Source organism: Miniopterus natalensis, chromosome 7 (assembly GCF_054644295.1).
Source record: "Miniopterus natalensis isolate mMinNat1 chromosome 7, mMinNat1.hap1, whole genome shotgun sequence".
NCBI lineage: Eukaryota > Metazoa > Chordata > Mammalia > Chiroptera > Miniopteridae > Miniopterus > Miniopterus natalensis.
Genome location: NC_142087.1, coordinates 61,303,073 through 61,309,508, shown reverse-complemented (window position 1 = coordinate 61,309,508; position 6,436 = coordinate 61,303,073).

The window sequence follows — 6,436 nt, the reverse complement described above, 5'->3', positions numbered from 1 at the left end:
TGTAAAACAATATATATTTTTTCTTTCTTCACATCTTACTTGATTTACCACTTAATGCCTGGAAGTGAGGAACCAAGCATTATTAAACATTTTATAGCCTCAGGGGTCAGAGTAATCTCTTGTTCATAGGAGAGGCTAATCCTATATTTATTATAATAAAATAAAATATTTTGAAACAATACTATTAATATAAGTTGAAACCAAATTTGCAAATTTTGATTAAAAGAGAAACAAACTTGCTTCAAATAAGATTGAAAAGTAGCAATCCATGAATTTTTTTTCATATTGTCCATTTTCAACAAGCTCTTTTGGTTTTTTATTTTTTAGAGGGTCAGGCATTCAGTGACCATTTAATTCTGCTGAATTTTGAATACTTCCCCTTCGAGCTGTGGGTCTTTTCCTTAGCTTGACCTTCAAAGCCCTGAAAGGTGTGGCTCCTCTTTACTTGTTCATCTCTTTCTGCACCTCCTGATGCCTCTCTCCTCTCTCTCATTTCCTTCCTCCTTTCCATGCAGACATGCTCCTCCAACATCCCGGCATTTGCACGCGTTTTCCTTTGCTTTCCTGACTCTTTGCCTAGCTAAAACCTAGCAGTATCAGCTTACCTATAGTTGCCTCTGCTTCTCAGAAGCCTGCCCTGATATCCAAGACCAGGCAAGCTGCCTCCCCCACAGCTGTTTCCCCTAACAGAATAGGTCCTACAGGGAAAGGACTGTGTCCCAGTCCTTCTCTTCCCAGCACAGTGCACAAGCAGATTCTACAGGAGGACTGTGAATGAATGGAAAACTTCAGTCTTTGACATCTTTGAACAGAAGTCACAAAATGTTACTGGAGAGATAATTGTTTCATTAGTTCAGGAAAATTTTTATATATTGACAACCAACTCCAATAGTACCATGTTGTATGCTTGCTGGGCCTTCAACAGTCATTAATAATCCTTCATAAAAAGCCTGGCAGAATCTTTTTTTTTTTTAATATATCTTTATTGATTTCAGAGAGAGGAAAGGAGATAGAGAGAGAGAGATATCGAAACATCAATGATGAGAGTCATTGATCGGCTGCAGCCCGCAACCTGGGCATGTGCCCTGACCGGGAACCGAACCCCGATCACCTGGATCCTAGGTCGATGCTCAACCGCTGAGCCACGCCCGACCGGGCCTGGCAGAATCTTGTAAACTGATTGGCAGCATACTCAGTGACAGAGAATCAGAAGAGGGAAGAAATTATAGAATAAATTTATAATCTAGAAAGCAGTAGAGAAACTTATACATGAATGTTAATAGCAGACTTCTCTTAATAGCTAAAAAGTAGAAACAACTCCAATGCCCATCAATTGATGACTGGATAAACAAAATGTGGCATATCCATACAATGGAGTATTATATGGTCATGAAAAGAAATGAAGTACTAAGGCATGCTACTGCATGAGTAGACCTTGGAAACCTTATGCTAAATGAAAGCAGCCAGTAATAAAAGGCTATGTACTGTATGATTCCATTTTTCACAAAACATCCAGAATAGGGAAATCTATAAAAGCAAAGAGTAGATCAGTGGTTGGCTAGGACTGGGGTAGGGGAAAGGAGGAATGGAGAATAAATGCTAATGGTAAAGGGGTTATTTTGGGGGTCATGAAAATGTTCTAAAATTAGATTGTGGTGATGGTTGCATAGCTTTGTGGATATACTAAACCATTAAATTGTACAGTTGAAGTGGGCAAATTGTATGTTCTGCGAATTGTATCTCAATAAAGCTGTTTTTAAAGAGAAGTAGAGAACATGTTATAAAGTTATACCTCAATAGGCTGTGAAAAAATACTTTTCTAAATAATTCTTACTTGTAATAGTTCTACTTGGTACTTCTTGGTTAAGTAAAAAAATGAATCTCTAAAATCTGGGCCTTTGAAGTCCTGTATGCAGAGGCCAGGAAGTCCCACTTACGCTGCCCAGCTGATGGTGAGAAGTCACAACAAAAGATACTAAAGATGCCAGCAAAGCTGATGCTGCCTGATGAACTCAAGGGAGGGAGCAGTAAATGAGGTAAATAGATTATGCAAAAGACACAACATAATTCGGAAGGAAATAGCAAAATCACATTAGTGGTGTAAAACGTAAACACATACCTGGGAACTGACAAGATTGTTTTTGTGTAGACTTCTCTCTGGCTCACTGTCAGATTTGTGGAGTTTTCATTTCAGGCACCAATGTGGTTGATGCAGTTGGATGGAGTGCTGATCTGGGGTTTAAGAGACCAGGTTCTAGTCCTGGCTCTGTCATTTATTCACCATTCAACAAACAACTATTGTAATCTTGCTGTATGCCAGGCTCTGCATCTAGCCCTGGTGATCCAAAGTTCAAAGACATATGCCTACCTCAAGGATCTCACTTTTCAGAGAAAGACAATAAGAAAGTGTGATAACTGCTGTGACAGGAAGGAGGGGACCAATTCCCTCTTGAGGAATGAAGAAAGAAGAGGCAGGGGTGAGGAAGAGGCTTACCATTCTTGAGTCTATTATTTTCTTGTTAATTGTTTGCTATCCCACAAGCACCTCAGCTCCTTGAGGAAAAGGAGCCTCTTCTATCTTTTTTTTTTTTTTTTAAATATACCTTTATTGATTTCAGAGAAAGGGAGAGGGAGAGAGAGATAGAAACGTCAATGATGAGTCATTGATCTGCTGCCTTCTGCATGCCCCCCTACTGGGAATCAAGCCTGCAACCCAGGCATATGCCCTGACCAGGAATCGAACAGCAATCTCCTGGATCCTATTAGGTCAATGCTCAAACACTGAGCCACGCCAGCCGGGTGCTTTTTCTATCTTATTCATTTCTTAAAAACAGCTTTATTGAGATGTAACCCACATACCACACAACTCATCCATTTAAAGTATACAGTTCAATAGTTTTTACTATATTCACAGATTTACACAATCACCACCACAATATAATTTTAGAACATTTTTATTACTGCAGAAAGAAATCCTGTACCCATTAGCAGCTATTTCCCATCCTGCCCTCTTTCATTCCCAGACTTAGCTACCACTAACCTACTTTCTATCCTTACAGATTTGCCTATTCTGGATGTTTCATGTAAGTGGAACGATACAGTATGTGGCCTTTTCTGACTGGCTTCTTTCACTTAGCACAATGTTTTCAAGATTCATCTATGTGGTGGCATGTTTCAGGACTTCATTGCTTTTCATGGCCAAATAATATCCCATTGTATGAATATGACACAATTTGTCCATTCATCAGTTGATGAGCATTTGAGTTGTTTCCACTTTGGGCTATTATGAACAATGCTCCTATGAACATTTGTGTACAAGTTTATGAATGGACATGTGTTGCCATTCCTCTTGAGTGCACACCTACAAGTGGAATTGCTGAGTCACTTGGTTACTCTGTTTAATTTTCTGAGGAACTGCCAGACTATTTCCCAAAGAGAATGCACCATTTTATATTCCTCCCATCAATTTCTCTAAGTCCTTGCCAATATTTGTTATTTTCTGTCTTTTTGACCATACATATCCCAGTGGCTATGGTCACCCTATTCATTTTTGTATCCCTAGTTCCTCAAAGAGAACCTGGCACAGGTAAATGCACAATTTGCTTGATGAGCGAATTTGAGAACATTTGTCATTTGGGAATTCCCCAGCATATGACCCCCTTGACTTTATTTGGGGTAATCTAATGGTTACTGGTGAGAAGCAGATCCCAATTACAATATAGAAGTAAAAAATGTCACCTCCTTACTTTCCCAGCCCTGACTGCAACTACAGCAAAAAAAAAAAAAACCCCATATGCTGAACTTGGTAAATCTAATGGATCTGCCCCACCTTCAAAGAGGGAGCTCTGGTAATGCAAAGTAGGTTTGGTGGAGAATCCATTCTAGTGGCAATGACAGGTACTGCAGTGACATCTGGTTTCCAGGAGCAACAGTGCTGGTAGTGCCAGTGGTGTGTGGTACCAGTGTCCAGTGCTATTGAATTGGAAGTGTAAACCGAGGTATCCTGTGTTGAATGGTGGTGGTAGCGATGGCCACCTCCCTCAACATGCTGTACTGTGATCTTAGCTGTGATCCTAGCTGCTGCTCAAACTTCCTTGGTTTTGCTTGTTTGAATCTATTTCTGCAGCCTTCCCAGCAACTGTGTGAGCCTTCCAATCTTTTCAACAAATTCCCTTCTTCTTAAGTCAGCAATGCCAATTTCTTCTGTTGCTTGCAACTAAAACCGCTAGCTATTACAAAGATTACTGGATGAGTGGGTGGGTGGATGGATGGATGAATGGGACTACATGAACAGATGCTCATCAGGCACAAATGCATTTCAGGTAGAAAGAAATGAGAGCATGGTGTATGGGAAAAACTGCCAGGAGTGTAGTCTGGTTGCGGTCGAAGGAGTAAGGTAGGGAGTGGTGAGGTATAAAGCTAAAGAGACTAGACTAGGACAGCTCATGGAGAATCTTTTAGGCATGCTAAATGTCTTGATTCTATCCTGAAAAAAGAAAAATATATCAACTTAACCAGGATAGTGACATCAGATTTGCGATTATAAAATACTCTATTTAAAAAAAATCCTGACAGCAAGGAGAATGAGTTGGAGGGGTGCAAGGCTGGATACAAGAAGACCAGTTAAGTATCTATAGCAATAATTCCAATGAAAGATGACAAAGGTCTGAATCAAGGCAGTGAGCTTAGAGAGGAGGCATTGGATCTGAGATGTATTATATAAAGTTATAGCCAAAAAGATTTTTGTCCTCATTTCAACATATAGGAATTAAGGAAGAAGAAAGATCAATGATGATTCTCAAGTTTTCAGCTTAGTAGGTCAGTAGATGATGATGCCACTTCTGCATGCACTCACTCAACAGAAATTTAAGTGCACTTACTGTAGGAGGTGCTGGGTACAGAACTGGTCCTACCTTTGCTGTGGCAACAATTACTCTCCATCAGGCTCAGTGTGTGTATCTTCTCAGATTTTCTGGGCCTCAGCATCTCTGGGACCCTCGACATTTTACTGTTTCAGCTGCCACCATGAGTGACTTAATTAAGTTCCTTGTGGTTTGACTGTCTGAGGCCACCAGCCACATACCCACAGTTTCCTCCCATCACTTCTGGACTCTATGGCAGGGCACCTGGCTTTCTGAGTGGCTATCAAGGAATATGGATAACACAGCTGGGCAGTGTGGAAAAGTTAGCTTCCTTGGGGACAACATTTGACCAACAGGAAAAAAGGCCCTTAAAGTTCCTCCCTTCCTCGGATTGTTCCAAAGCACGGTTACTCCATATTGTCTGTATGAAGACGTCCTGTATGGCCAAGTGGCTGCACCTGTTAAGAGACTGGCTGGTACCCTTCAAGGCTTGTCATTAGCAGTGGTTAGGACAGTAACGCATCACCACGCATTGCTCCCCATTCTTCTTTGCCGTTTCCCTCATTGTTGCTTTGGGGTAATACCTCCTAAGTAAAGCACTTTATCCTTGCACCAGGCTTTGTTTTCCAGGGAACTGGGCTAAGACACCCATAGAAAAACAGATGAGTTTGAGTGAACTTAAGTAAAAATTATCCATCCATTAAAAAATATTTACTTCAGTGCTTCCATGTATGTTTGATTTAGGGGTACTATGGTGAAGAAAACAGACATGTTTCCTGCTCTTGTTGAGCCTACATTCATTCAGTGGGGAGTGGTAACAAATGATAAATCAGCACAGAAATAAATGAGCATGATAATTCCAGATAGTAGGAACAGTTTTAAAGAAAAATTTAAAAGGTGATATGATGTGACTGGTATATGTGTGGGGCTGCTAATCTAGATTGGGTGGTCAAGGGAACAAAGAATAGGTAGAAGAAAAAACCTCTAGGAGGATCAGGTCTCTCACAGTCACTGATGAACCTGGAGACAGGCATGTGTTCGGGGTTGTTTAGGTGTGAACAGAAAATGTGTCCCTATTTTGACTAAAATAGTTGGTTAGGACATATGCCTAGAAAGCAATGGGAACAGGAAGATTGAAGAGAGTAACAAAGGCAAGGATGAGGGTGGACACCAGGGACAGGTAGAAAAATTAGTGAGCAGTGCCAGAGCAGAAAAGGTAGCCACTATGCGTGTATAATCCCTGACACTCTGTGGCCATAGAACTTTGAAGAAGCCTGGTCTTTGGTTTCCTTAGCTCCAAAATAAGAGTATTGATCATGCTCCATGACTGTATTAAGGCAAGGAGGAGCTGATAAGAAATCTCTACATAGCTATGTAATTTATCCCTTGAAATACACCACTGAAGTCTTTAGAACCCAGGAGTAATTGGCTTTCTCCCACCATTAGTTACGTTCTGGCCGTTCATCAGCTAACACAATTGTCAGATTCCTTCACCGAAATGTCTTTTTCATAACTAAGGACTGTTTACAGCAAGGACAAACAATAGGGGCTCATTAATTCAAGCATTAGGACAC